The following is a 14,727-nucleotide window of genomic DNA, read 5'->3' as shown; positions in this document are numbered from 1 at the left end:
GAATTTAAGGAACAAGAGAACAGAATGACATGCATGATAGCACCAACATTGTTGAGTATTGTTTGAGAACCAATTGACAACACCTGAATGATTTTCACATAACTTTAATACCTCTTGTTCCGAAACAGTAGCCCACATAGACCATGACAAAAACATTCTGTTCTCTTGTTCCTCTAATTCTTTTGAGTAGTGTATTCAAAACCATGAAGAATTTACTGCAAACGCAAAAGTGAGAAAACGTTTTGCTGACAACAGATATACATGGAAGTTAGGTCGGCCCGGCTGGCCGGGATGCTAAGGCTTCAAAGCTGAGAAACCATCTTGTATCCTTGTGTTGTTTGTAACATAAATGCCAATATCATATCTTGTGCAAAATGTTACCAACGCTAGTGATCGACCCATGTTCTCAACACAATGAAAGGTGGAACAGCGTCTCGTAATGCACCGCCTCATGCCGGTGTCAAGGTTGATCTGCTCTATGCATTTGCTTGGTGAGGAATTTACGCAAACATTTTACTGTAAAGTGATTCAAAGAGCTGATCTCATTTACTACAGATGCACTACATTTATACAGACTGAAATTTAAGTCTAATGGCTGATGTTAAACATCAAATATCTCCAGTAATCTTTCCTAGACGGACTCATAAACCTTTAATTTTCACCGCTCCTGCGTGCATTCACGGAATGCAAAAATGTCCAAAAATATTATTCCACAAAAACTACATTTATCTGATAACCCCATTAACCCAGACTTGGGGTTACAAGTGTAAACATAGTAATTTTTGTATGCCTACATTGTGTACCAACGTGAAATAATAACCGAGTCATTTATTCTTTTTTTTATTTCATCACGTTTTCACCCACAACCTCCTAAATTTTATTTAGAGTACCATGGCACGCCATAGTCACTTTAGTTAAGTTTAGGCCAAAAATATAGGCTTCCTATTTGCAGTTTCCCGGGGGGGGTCTATTTCAAGTTCCCTGGATCTTGTTCCAGCTCGACTGGAGAAAAAAATAAGGAGACACAATGATCAGAGAACATAGGGACTGGCAAACATACTGATACGGAAAAATTGAGACTGTGGGTAACATGGGGACCTTGTGAGTCGCAGCCTCCTTTAAACTGTGTCTGTGTTGATTGTATCAACTATACTGACACTGTGAGATCAAATTGTACATGAGCCATTTAGATGAAATTTAAAGCTAGTGCATGACCCGCCCCCGTTGGATAGAGGCGAGTGGCTGCCTCGCCCCCGATGGATGGAGGCGTGTTCATTCACAATTGGGTTGTACAAGAATATTGTAAAACATTAAGTGTGCGTTGAGTATGCCCCCGTTTGATAGAAGCGAGTAGCTGCTTCACCCCCGATGGATGGAGGCGCGTTCATTCACAGTTGGGTTGTACAAGAAATTTAAATGCATGCATTGAGTATGCCCCCATTTGATGGAGGTGAGTGGCTGCCCCCCGATGGATGGAGGCGCGTTCATTCACAGTAGGTTCGTACGAGAAATGTAAAAGCATGCGTTGAGTTTGCCTCTTTTCATCGTTACTGTTGTGATGTCCATCATTCATGTCATTAAAATGAACTGATTCTAGTTCAAATTGGATGCTATTTCCAAATTGGATGTGTTGGTAAACAAATTTGAATTACAAATGAGGTGTTGTCATTCAAATTATAATAACTAGATACTCAAATAAAATAGCCTGGCGGACAACTTCAGTTTTCGAAATAGCTTCGCGCGCTGGTTCAGAAATGGGCTTCTAGAGGTACGGCTTGGTCTTACAGAGATTGTTCTCGCCGGAAGCTGGTGACGCGGAGCAACTCATATCAGCAAAATGTATAAAGCTATCAGCAAAATATACGAAAAAGCAATTATCAGCATTTGTTTCCACTCAAAGCAGATGGAGTGGTAAATCATTTTTGGAATGTACCTGTGCAGTAAAAAGCCTTCGATAGCAAATTCAAACAGTAATTACAAATTACAGAATACAAAATTCCCCAATTCTCATGAACAAATTCACGAGGATCCAGTCCAGTATACAATATCTTTTGGGCCAACCATCCTAAGTCATCAATATCAAACGCTGTGCTTGGACAGCAATTTCCATTAAGTGCGGCCTGACTTGGGCCTGCACTGGCTTGCTGGAATATCAGTCAACTATTAAGCATTTTCAAAAACCACTAACAACTATTTATGTCAAACGACAGAAATTGGTGAGTACCAAATGGCTTTTCTTAATTTGGCCCTTAATAATCTAGTGCTTCTCCCAACAAAGGAAGGGGTCAGGCATTTCCTTTTAGCACATTCTCCGAAGCGTTGTTAATAATAATACAGTGACTTATAAACTGAGGTCAATTTTGAGGTCCCTGAATAAAATTGGCACCAACATCCACCGAAGTCAGTGACTTTACCAATTTTGAGGAGGGCTAAAAACCCCCCAAAAACCATGAAGGAAAAAAAGGGGAAATTTCCTTCTAGCTTCGTAAAACATCAGTAAATCATCCTAAATGGAATAATACGCCAGGCCGGAGTTAGCAATAAACCAACTCTTCTCTCGATTTCTGCGCGTGTGTGGGTCAACCCGGAGGTTGAGTAAAAGTAGTTCAAACATACAGTTCTTTATAATTATCCAAAATTACAAATTGTCTGAAATAAATGCCACAAGTGTTTTTTCTTTATTTATTGACCAAAACATCCGTAAAATGTTCTCTATGGCATACATGTAGCATGTCAGGCGGGAGGTAATACATGTTGTGTAATATAAAAACTATGATATGGTACATGTACATGTACATGTAACTCAATTTTTGGCATGTATGGGACTACCTGGAAGTTGATTTAAAGTACATCGAGTTCAAACTACTGTAACTTGAAAAATCATCAAAAATGACAATATCTAGGATGAATGCTTACAGAAGAAATCATTATTTTATTTCGTCATTAAATTTTAGGGCAGTTGTTTTGTGTGTATACATGTCCAGTGCATGGCGGCGCTAAAAAGGTATAAAAATAACCATGTATCGGAGCAGGCTGGCAGGGGGTCACAGGGCCAATGCAACAGGTAACTTTTGAGTTGTACTTTGTAAAACATTTCACTTTTTGGGTAGGTAGGTGAAAAGGAGAGGCAGTGAATGATAGGGTAAAGGAGACGGGGTAGAGATGTAAAGTGGTTAAACTGGGGAGCCATAAAGATAGGCCCTAAGAGACTCAGGAAGTAATAAAACTGCTTGTGTGATATTAACTTCATTTATGTCTTTCATTGGAACTCTCCTATGGAGCTCCTTGTCAATTAGTGTTGGTCATTGGAGGATTCCAACAGATAATGTATGACAAGGAATCTAACGTTCACAATTCAAGATACATACTTGGCAAATTTTGAACCAAACACATCCCAATTTTTTTGTGAAAAGAAATAAGCAAACTTTTTTACTTGATACATGTACATGTAACTGTAATTTAAAATTGATTTCATTTTATAAACACATGTAAGTCTTAATGTTAAAGTACACTATTGAATTATTTGTATTAGTGACAGAGGCAATTAATTAGTAGTTAAATGACACCGGGGGTGACTAAGGAATTAGCCTATGAAATAACAGAAGCATCTTTGAAGGATCTTCCAGTATGGTAACATCTGTTTAGATGAAAATTAAGTCGCATGTCATTTTTAATGTCACAACATTTTAACAATTAGTTTTTTGTAAACTTCTTTTGAACAGAAGAACTAACAAAATCAGTTTCTGCATTGAGCTCGAAAACAGAGTTCAGTCAGTGCAGATGCATCCCCCTGAATTTGCTTTAAATCATTTCGACATCGACAAAATCAAGTCTAGGCATTTGCGTCGCAGAGGGGGGCAAGGTGATCGCTGCCCCCTTTTTCCTTGAAAAAAGGGCGGTTTCCCAGAGAAAGTTCTTGTGATGCCCATGGATCTACATGCAGAAATTCCTACCTAAAACCAAGTCTAACCATGACAGCTCTTCTTTGAGGCTGCGTTGCAGACACATCCAGTGACTGCATCCAGCGGCTGACCACATATTCCAACCTTTGAAACACACTCAATATGGAGCCAATTGAGACATCCCTCACAGAACAACATCTTTTTGAATTCTTGTGGTTTGTTACAATCATCAGTGATGTAGCCTAACCTATTGACAGACATACATAAAACAACATAGGACAATACAAGACATGAAAACGTTTTTGGCAATGACACACACGAACAAACACTGACAGGCAGGAGATAATACAATGCATCAAAATCCAATTGTAGTCCATACAGGTGATGTATTCAGAAAGAATTAGACTACAAAATCTTGGTAAATGATTTTTTTTTTCAGTAGATAATTGAATCCACCGTAATTTGCCATTTTCTACCAAGACAGCTGTTAACAAATTAACATCCAGCCTGTTCCTACTTATTCATCTCTTTGCCATCAACCTTTCAAGACGACATCACTAATTGATTAAGAGAAGAGTTACAATGTATGCATCCAAAAATTGGTACATTTATTTCCGTTCTTTGACAGTGTAGGATTTTCATTACAGCTCATTAATGAAAAGTACTTGAGTTTCATTAATGAATCCTGAAAGTTTATTTTCCCTTTGTCTCAGTCACAAAAATAAGGGGGGCGCCCGGAGTGCTGCGCCGATTTGCATGCATGACTTGCCGCGCGGCAGTGGCCCGGGATAGGCTGCGCAGGTACATGTACATGTATGACATGGTGTTTAGTGAGTGATTTCATTCTTCAAATGTTGGCGTATGAGCTGCATGGGCATTTTCAGCGTGAAAATCAACGTATAAGCAGCATATATTCCGAAAATTATGGTATATTAAAAATATATCTCTATAAAAAGAAATATTGATGAACGGAACTCAAAAGCGAGCGAGGAGGTTTGTTTGAAACCCCTGAGCCCCCTAGCCTACAGGCCACGTTGGTGAGGGTGAAAGAATGATCAAATATAGTATGGGTCAAACTGGGAGTGGATTTTTTTCCATTCATCGACATGTGTATGAGGTCGGATTGAAGACTTTGTTTGATTTTGGTGTCAGAGAAGGGGATATGGTGGCTGACATTTGCTTTTTTGGTGCCTGACTTAGCTATTTTGCCAGCTTTTTCATCATCCGGATTACTGCAATGGCCACAGTGTTACCCTGATGTTGAATGTTAATGAAGATACATGTAGCTGGATGTCACAAACAATTTTATTCTGAGGTATGGGATTAGAAATACATGTACATGTAGCTTGTATGGTGAGACAATCACTAAAAACACAGCAATGAAGAAGTTTGACATTTTTCATCCATTGTACATGTAGGGCCTGGAGGAATGGAGGATGGCAAATAACTCAGCTTTGAACATAAAAAGTTTATGTACATGTAGATGTACTGGTATCACTGTTTTATCTAGAAATCTTAGAATACTTAACCCTAAAAGAGCAGGGTTATTTTGGCCCATGTCACAGTGAAGAGGAAGGGGGAAAGGGATTTCCTACCCAAGAAGTCAGCAGTGCCTTGCTCGATTTTGGAAAAACCTACCTGGCATGTAAAGACACTCCTTATCATTACAAATGCAAAGTTTGAACTCATTATATGCTTTTGTTGTTCTGGTCATATGAAGTTCAAGGCTTCATGCGTACCATACCAGCTATGGGTACCAGTACCAGCCTGCATACATTGAGTACCACAATGGAAAAAGTATACATTGTTGGCTGATCCGTCGCAGAAAAAAATCTGCGCTGTGCAAGAAAAACATACATACATATACCATTTTCACAATATTCATGTCAAAATGACCACAGAGAGTTACTCTGAAATCTCTTCAGGGGCTCAGCTCTTAAAAAATTAACTTGACCAATATACTGAAAGGAAAACAAATTGGAGGGGACAGATTCTGCCCCCTCCCACGGCCCATTTAAGGTGAAGTTGGGAAATGTGAAGACTGCATCTGTGTGGTTTGTCTCCTTATTAAGTAGTATTTAGGGCAGTTGTTTTGATCTGTACTATATGGCTTCAGTGGTTAAATACAAATCATTAAGAATCAGTGGTAAAGGGTTAGTGGAGTGTTATCACATTGAAGTTGGAGATGAAATCAGGAAGTGCACTGGAGAGCACCAGTTTAGAGTTTAAGAGCTTGATAATGAATGCTGTCCAGTGTGTGTGTCATTCATGTACATGTGATAGTAGAATCTGAATGAAAACTTCACATTCGTACTCAAGAATACATGTAGGTTTGATACACCAGTTCACTAGTAAATTCTAATTTGTGTGCAGACTATGCGCATGTAGATGGAAAATGGCAAGTGGAAGCGACAACCTTGTGTGGCCCATTGATAATGTACAGGGCCCAAATTTCAATGTCGTTTCTCTCAGCTTCTGTACCTTTTTTCACTCTTGTCTTTAGAAAACCCCCAAAATCATTATACCTTTTACTTTTGGTCTGAAAGGGTTTTATTCTAAATAACAAAAAACAAGTTTCGCTTCTCCCCTAGTGCATGATCGATGTCAAAAGAACTAGGGCTCCTTTATGACCAAGTCCAATTATATAAAATAGTTTTGTACTTCAGGGTGCTATGCATCACTTGTACTATGCAGAATCGCAGGTTAAATTGCAGGCTACAGTACCTTTAGACAGGGTTTAGATATTTTTTTAGATATGTGCATGTACCTGTAGGTGATCAACTGAGAATGCTGGATGGCACCCAAACATATCACACTTCTTGGTTTCACAGCTCATGCACACAGAACAGACCTCATGCTTTTTGAATGAACAACATTTTTCAAGTTTTATGTTGTTCTCCAAAATTCTCGCTCACACCAGAAAGTAATAGCCATAATGGTTTTAGAGGGTTTCCTGTAGGCAGAAGTAAAAACAAGTGCAGAAGCTGTGAAAAGGATGATGTTGAAATTTGTGCCCTTGTACATTTTCAATGGGCTGCTCAAGCTTGTTGCTTCCACTTGCCTTTTATATGCATGCGTACATAAATAAGAGTTTATTAGTGAACTAGTCTATTAAGACAGAGTTTAACTGAAATAGTACATGTATATTACAGTCAGTGCCATTGATGTTGATTGAATGGTTCATTAATTACATTAAAGTATCATTGTTGTCATTTAGATTGTTTTCAGTGTCTGGTTACATGTAAGTATTGATGGAAGAGGGACTGTAATTTTCAGTTCTACTAATTTTGGCAAAGTTGTTGACCAGTGCCTTGTTCTTATCTTCATAAGTACACTGTACTAGAAATGATATCATTGCCATTGTAGTGTTAAACTGGATACTACCCCTTGTTTGGATAGGATCAATCCATTTGATCTTGTTTCTGATAACTTTTGTGTTAATCTTTGGATTATATTATCGCAAAATCTTTGCAATTCTTATTGTTTAGCAGCTTTAGTAGTTTTCATAGCAGTGGCACATACATGTACTTTTTTATAAATTGTAGTTTATTAATTGATATTCTAAGGTTTTTCAAAGCCTAGTTGTGTCTTTCCATTTGAACATGAAAGGCACTGTCCAGTATGATGGTTCCAATCAAGAGTGAAGTCAGCCTGTTTGCCATCTTTGCTTTCACCTAGTCAGAGGATGGGAACTACATGTACACTGTACGTGTGTATTCACACCAGAAGTGACGGCGGCTTTTTCAACCTTGCCCACCTGAGAGCAAAGACCAAACTGGAGGCAGTACTTCCCTGAAAACAGCTCTCTGCAGATGATGGAACATTAGTAGCACACACATACAAGAGGGACTACAGTGACTTTTGTTGCGCATGCTTGCAAGGAGTTTGGTCTTCTGATCAGTCTATAAAATACCAACATCATGGGGCAAGATGTCAACTCCATTCCCAACACCTAAATTGGTTACAACACGTGAGGGGTCATAGACAATTTCATCTGTATGTACCTGAACCTTAGTTCATCCATTTTGAGCAACCTCGCTCTAGACGCTGAGCTGAGCTCCTGTGCAGGCAGATCATAAACAGCTATGGCCCGCCTACCAAGAGGGTTTGGGACCACTCCATGCTTACCACCAATACCAAGATGCAGGTGTTCTGGGCCTGCATTCATAGCACTCTTCTTTACAGCAGCGAGGTGTGGACCTGTATGTAATACTCCTGTCAAGAATGCAGACTCAATGCTTTCTGAATCTCAGTCTGAGAAGGAAACTTGATATCACCCGGGCAGGACTGTGTGCCTAACAAGAAAGAGAAAAAGAGAGAAACCAGATGGAAGCAGGATGTCAGAGCAGTAACCCTGGCTGGCGAGCAACAGAGAGAGAGACCAGCTGGAAGCAGGCTGTCAGAGCAGTAACCCTGACTGGCGAGCAACAGAGAGAGACCAGCTGGAAGCAGACTGTCAGAGCAGTAACCCTGGCTGGTGAGCAACAGAGAGTGACCAGCTGGAAGCAGGCAGTCAGAGCAGTAACCCTGGCTGGCGAGCAACAGAGAGTGACCAGCTGGAAGCAGGCTGTCAAAGCAGTAACCCTGGCTGGCGAGCAACAGAGAGTGACCAGCTGGAAGCAGGCAGTCAGAGCAGTAACCCTGGCTGGCGAGCAACAGAGAGAGACCAGCTGGAAACAGGCAGTCAGAGCAGTAACCCTGGCTGGCGAGCAACAGAGAGTGACCAGCTGGAAGCAGGCTCTCAAAGCAGTAACCCTGGCTGGCGAGCAACAGAGGGAGGCCAGGTGGAAGAACAAGAGGAGACACAGACACCAGCAGTGCTTTAGCTCCTATGAACCCAGGCACAGGCTTCACTTGTAGAATTTGCAATAGAGCCTGCCTTTTGAGGATTGGCCAGTTCAGCCACAGCATGTGCTTCAAGTCAACCACTAATTGACCAACTCAGGCTACATTCAGACATTTTAAATTCACTTAAAATAGTGGTTACAGTACACCCGATTTGGTGTAACGTTTGCATTGAAATGATGTCTGGATGCTTTCCAAGTTACACCACCATCAGTTTTATTTCAGAGTTAAAAATGGGGATTTAATCCACATCAGAGGGAGGGTTTAGCATTGAACCAAAATGGTTTTTGCTGAAATGCATCCAGTATTAGCCAGCGCATTGACCTAGAGTTACGTAACAGCTTTTCTTTGGTTCGCTTTTGTTATAAACAATGAGGCATACAATGTAACCGAATGCTGAACGACCCGTGCAATGCTATCATCTTACAAAACTGCCATGACAACATAGAAAAAAGCGGTCACTCTTGCCCGCCTCTCCGTGTTGTATTAACTAGAACTGCCGCTGTAAACGGGAAAAAGCGACACATTTTGTTGTATTGCCCATCTAAGGATGCCTGAGACTGGTAATACATGTATGTCTGTAAGGCTGTAGACTGCTGATGAGCATTTTTCTAGGGCAACCGTCATTTGTTGCATCGCAATGATATATGAACAAGTGTCTCCCGATAGAGAACCATGTTGCAAACACAAACGCTCGTACCCGGGTGACAATCAGCATGTTTTTACAGTAAGTATATCATCGACCAGTCCAAACCTGCTTCAAGCACACGCCGGCCATGTGTGTATGTAAACAAACTTAAGTGGGATTAATTCAAATGAGTGGAAGTTTTTCATGACCCCGAGAAAAGGAGATAAACCATTTTGGGTTAAAGCTGCCAAACTAAAATGGTTCCAAAGGCTCGGTGAGTTTTAATTTTACGACCGCCATCTGTAGTGAATGACCATTTTAACTTTTACCGTTTTCACTAACACAGTGTCTGAACGTAGCCTCAGGTGCAGCTCCATTGTCTTCCGAGACTGACGGATGCCAACAAGTGTTTAGTGGTTAGGCAGTGATCTTTTCCACATGTGTCGTGCAGCACAATCCAATTTCTTGTTGGAGGCTATGCAAGGGGAAGCTGGAGTGCGGGAACTGTGTGATGTGCTAACCCTGGTGCCTTCTCCAGTATTGATACAAACCAGATTGTTATTGATGTCATCAATAATTTATCCGTTGTGGTCAAGTTTAGAGTTGCCACACAGGAGGTTAAGACAGTTGAAATCACGACCAACAATGTAAGGCTTGCTGGTACATGTACATTCAATGATCTGATTTGGAATTTCACAGAAGTGTTGGAACCTGTTTGTACTTGACAGCAACACCATACCGGGTACTTTGTCATGAAAGCACACCCACCACCACTTGTTAGTATTGTTTCTATCATGTCAATAGACATGACAACCATTTTTTTATCATCTTTTCGCCACATTTCTTGGATGTAAATAATATCTGGTTTAGTGGTCCAAGAATGGATCTATAGCTTTGTTAAATTCTTTGTGGTGGGCTATGAGAGATTGTGCATTCCATTGTAAAATAATTCAACCTGTGATAATTAGGTAAATATTCATGATGATGTGTTTGGATTGCCTTAGGGGAATGACTTGCATTTTGCTAGGTATACTACATGTACATGTATGTAGTTGCTTGTGTTCCCATCTTCATTTGGTGTGATTTCGGCATTTTCGGTTTTCCTTGCACCAGTTAGAGACTGCGATGCTATTCTATGTTTTTTATGTAGTCTAGATACCTCAGGTCTAGTTTGAAGGTGATCAGTTACAGATTTCTGCAGCTGTTCTCTGGTCATGTATCATTGATAGTATCTCAGATTTGCATTACTCTGGTGAAGTGAGTAGTTCTAAGATGTTTAGCTCACTACAGAGGCACTGGTGTCTGGGGTCTATTTGCGCAGCTGTCCTGTCTTCAGTTTGAGTAGTGGCATCCTTTTGTTGTTTGGCAGGTGTTGTGGTTTGGGATTATATCAAGCATATACGTTGTATGATACTCTGATGTTTTGTATTCCTCTTTCCTGTTAGATAGTTTTGCACCCACAGTGAGCCAATGCACTTTAAGTGTTGTTCCCCACAGTTGCAGCCTTTAACCTGATCTTTTTGTCAACATTTCTCATACAAATGGAATCTTCCACATCAGACACACCTCGTTGGACTGCATCAGTTACTGGCAATATGACCAAGTTGTTGGCAGTTGAAGTTTCATATTACAGGTGAAATGATGGGCTAACTCAAAAGTTTTCATATCCCAGTTGGAATGTGCTTCGTACCTTAGGGTGGGTACACCGAAGATTAGGCAGACAAAGACTTTTTACTAGTTGACTGTATGTTCTGCCCAACAGGGGTTTAACCTCTGAACTCTCAGTTTCTGGCAGGCTTCTGGTATTCCATTGGGATTCCAGTGACAACTGCCTTGCTTTGGGTTTTTGATTTAGCAAATTTGGCAGTTGAGGCCCATTGGTCATGTTGCCACATGGCTTTTAGATTTCTTGCCTGGGCCGGAGTATGACATCTAGCGGTAATACCCCTGTGGTCATTCTTGGACATGCTTCTCACAAAATTACCAATAAGGCTTTTCAGACCTTTGGCTATTTCTGATCGGATTAACTTTAGCAAGTTTGACATCAGGGAAGTTTGACATCAGGGAAATTGATGATGACTAGTGTACAGGTACATGTAGGTTACCTCTTGGTATTTTGGCTCCAGGTAAAGTGACATACATGTATATGTACAGGTAGGTTGGGAGTTTTGTGGAGGTCTGAGTCCATGTAGATATCACTGTATGATGTGTTTTTGTCATTTACGGCTTTTAATTTGAGATTGTGATTCATACTGAGCTTGACTGATCAATCTGTCTAGTGTTGATCATTGTAATTCAGAGGGTAATTAGGGGATATTGGTTGGTCCCATCAGGTCTCTGATTCCATTTCATCTTCCATTTTGAGCTTTGTTTAGTCCTAAATGGGCCTAGAAAATGGGAATATCAATATTATTAATACCACATGATTTTCAGATATCTTGCCAAAAGGATCAAAAGGAGAGGAAGGGTTGTCACTGGGTGAGGAAGGGTTGTCACTGGGTGACAGATTAAACATTTGTCATGCACTCTAGAGTATCCAGTGGTTATGTCTGATCATGGCGAGACCATATGTCATCTCCCAGAAGGATTCACTTCACCAGTCCCTGTAACTCACGTCAAAAGGTTTAACAATGTACATCTCTCACTGTTTTTTGATGCTGTTTTTTCAAAGTGGCACCCAATGGGATTATTTTTGTTTCTGCCTGACATGGGTTGTCTTTAAAAGTAGTGTACTAAGATACCGGGTACTGTCATTGTTGATACTGGGATTCCCAGAAAATTTGAACTTACTGCTGGGGATTTTCCATGCTGTGACTTGTACTAATAGCACTTTCCCTGAGAAAATTTAATTGTAAAGTACATAACGGCAATTTCCTTCAGGGTGACATCATATGCAGCAGTGTTTTTTGTCAAAGGTGCATATCATTACTAATTTTTGAGAATTGTTTTCTGAAAATTTCTGAGTACTGAATTATTGTTATCAGGTAATTGGTATAGAAACCTGAAAACTCCTTGTTGATGGGATTTTCAGGGGGTGTGGTACATGTAGTATTTCTGAAAATGTTGAGGCATACCAAAATTTGTAAGTAAAAAAAATAATATGATTTAAGTTTCAAAAAGGGTGTTTAAAATTTTTATTATTATTTGAATCAAATAAGTAGCCAACCCTGCTTTGTAGCATTCATGGATTTCACTTCTTGAAAAAGTAGTGGTCTGCTGGCCAACTGTGACAAGCTCAGTGACCCTCCTGATTCAAATTCAGTTCTGACCTGCTTACAGTATCTATGTAATATATGAAAGCAGGGAACACACACTGTTTGGACAATGTTTTTTTGTCCTGGTCTGTTGCATTGTTCAGGCCTTTAAAGAAAACATGCAGATGAGCTCTGGTAGTGAAATTTAAACATCTACATGTACACGTGTGTAAACTGAAGGTCAGAGAGCCTGTTCCATTTCATTTCCAGCAAACTTTCTCAAAAAGAAGTGACTTTTTATCATGGCATGTCAGTCTATTTTTTGGTGTGAAATTGATATGTCCAGTTGCCATCTGTAGCATGCATAAGAATAACAGGTTTTGAAATTAAAACCATAATACATGTATACTGGTACTTTGAGAATACATTAACAGATTACTTCCTTGTCTTTGCATTGAGTGGCACCGCCACTCACCAGCTACGAAAAACTCACCCTGATGTAAGGATGAGAAACATAGGTCTGCTTCATGCAATATAGCTACACCCCAGACAGCTCTTCCCTCGTGCAAAAGAACTACCCTTACAAACCAACAGCTTTAGAGATCGATAACAAATCTTCCAAAGGATCCTCAACATACCCGTCCTTCACCAACTCTGACTCCAACTCCGTGCCTTTTAAACAATCTGTCTGGCACTTCCGCTTGGGCAGCAGCAGTTGCTCACTAGGATTGGAGGCAGTGCAAGCCAAAACTCTTAATATCTGTTACAAACAGGGCTAAGGCCTCAAAAATAACTACCCTTATACTTGAATACGAGTGTGGCTTGTTATCAAGTTTAAATCAAGTTGAGAAATTTAGGACTGTCCGATTATTGAGATTGAGAAAATTTACACAATTGCGAATAGTAATAAATGGAGTTGACAGTGATATGGATTGATTGACCAGTAATGAAAAAAAGCTTATAGTGTGAGTGTGATAATTGCAAGAATAAAAGGTAAGTCATAAGATATGGCAGAGCCAATGGGCAAAGGGATAATTAAAGGATAAAAGGATAATTAAAGGATAGGCTAAAGGATAAAAGGGCCTGGTGCAACCTGCTCTCTCTACAGGGTTCAGCTGTGTAATTTCCAGACAATGAAACAATTCAGTATGTAATAGTCATTGAGTCCAAACATGAAACAGTCGTTATGCTTCATGCATGTGTACAAGTCAAGTTGCCAAACTTTCCACAAAACTTTCACGACAATGCGGCAAGTAAAATCAGTCCAAATGACGAATTTTTGAACTGACTTGGAGCCCACACTTGGCCCACACATACTACAACAAATGTGTCAATACGAATAGGCCATAGCTGTGCATAACAATAAATGAATGATAAAAGTTGCAAAACGTTTAGGACAAAAGCGCACTTACTTTCTGACAGAACAAACTCCTGCTAGAGAGAGGCAGATTGTCACGTATGCCACGGCGAAGTATGTCACGTAAGCATAGCGTACAAGAATATGTTTATGTCTGGTATGAACTAATGGACTAGAACCCATTGTAGCAGATTAATATTGATGAGGATGTGGTTAATTTATGACTATGACCATGAACAACTGCTGGGGCCACTTTACACAGAAAATACACGATTTAAATATTATGTCGGGACTATGTTGAACTACATGTAGAAGGAACACTCAAGGTTTGTGGTATGGAAACCTGAGAGAACCCTAGACTTGACAAAGTTTGACCACCACAGAAACATGAGAAATCTTGATATGAGCAAGTTCACTAAATTGCAAAAAACAGTGTATGCCAAAAGACACATTGTAACTGATCTCAAGGTCATAAGATGTGCCTCTTTGTTTGCATTATATCAGTAAGAATCTACGATTTCCTTCAGAACTGAAGCTAGGTACTGGCCTTTTCATTTCAATTGTTTAGAGAGCCATCGTTTAAGGCCTTCTAGAGTAAACTTTGCAAGTGAAAAGACCATGGAATCATCAATTCCGGCCATTTTGTGTGCCCAAAATATGGATGTTAACACCTTAATAACTGGTGCTAGGTAATTACATGTTTTACTTAAATGAATATAGATATATAATCAAAGGGGTCTGTGTTTATATGCTTTTTCCAAGACCCTAGCCCAACTGATATTTTACATGCCTTATATGTGA

The 14,727-nt window shown here is 39.9% G+C and overlaps 1 protein-coding gene across 4 annotated transcripts in view; it reads left to right on the top strand.

The window, feature by feature from the left end:
• The window catches only part of LOC110990492 (uncharacterized), a 76,331-nt gene that overhangs the window by 35,939 nt on the left and 25,665 nt on the right, over positions 1-14,727 (top strand). Inside the window, exon 1 of one of the 4 annotated variants that reach the window (XM_087131769.1) lies at positions 4,404-4,504. The exons of the other annotated variants lie outside the window; for them this stretch is intronic. The gene's annotated coding sequence lies outside the window, so the exon portion shown is untranslated. Of the gene's footprint in view, positions 1-4,403; positions 4,505-14,727 lie in introns of those variants that run through there. 4 annotated transcript variants of the gene reach the window in all.

This window comes from Acanthaster planci, unplaced genomic scaffold, assembly GCF_054643075.1.
Source record: "Acanthaster planci isolate LZ-2023a unplaced genomic scaffold, COTS_SCS Contig13, whole genome shotgun sequence".
Classification (NCBI taxonomy): Eukaryota; Metazoa; Echinodermata; class Asteroidea; order Valvatida; family Acanthasteridae; genus Acanthaster; species Acanthaster planci.
This window is presented reverse-complemented; position numbering and strand designations above follow the sequence as displayed.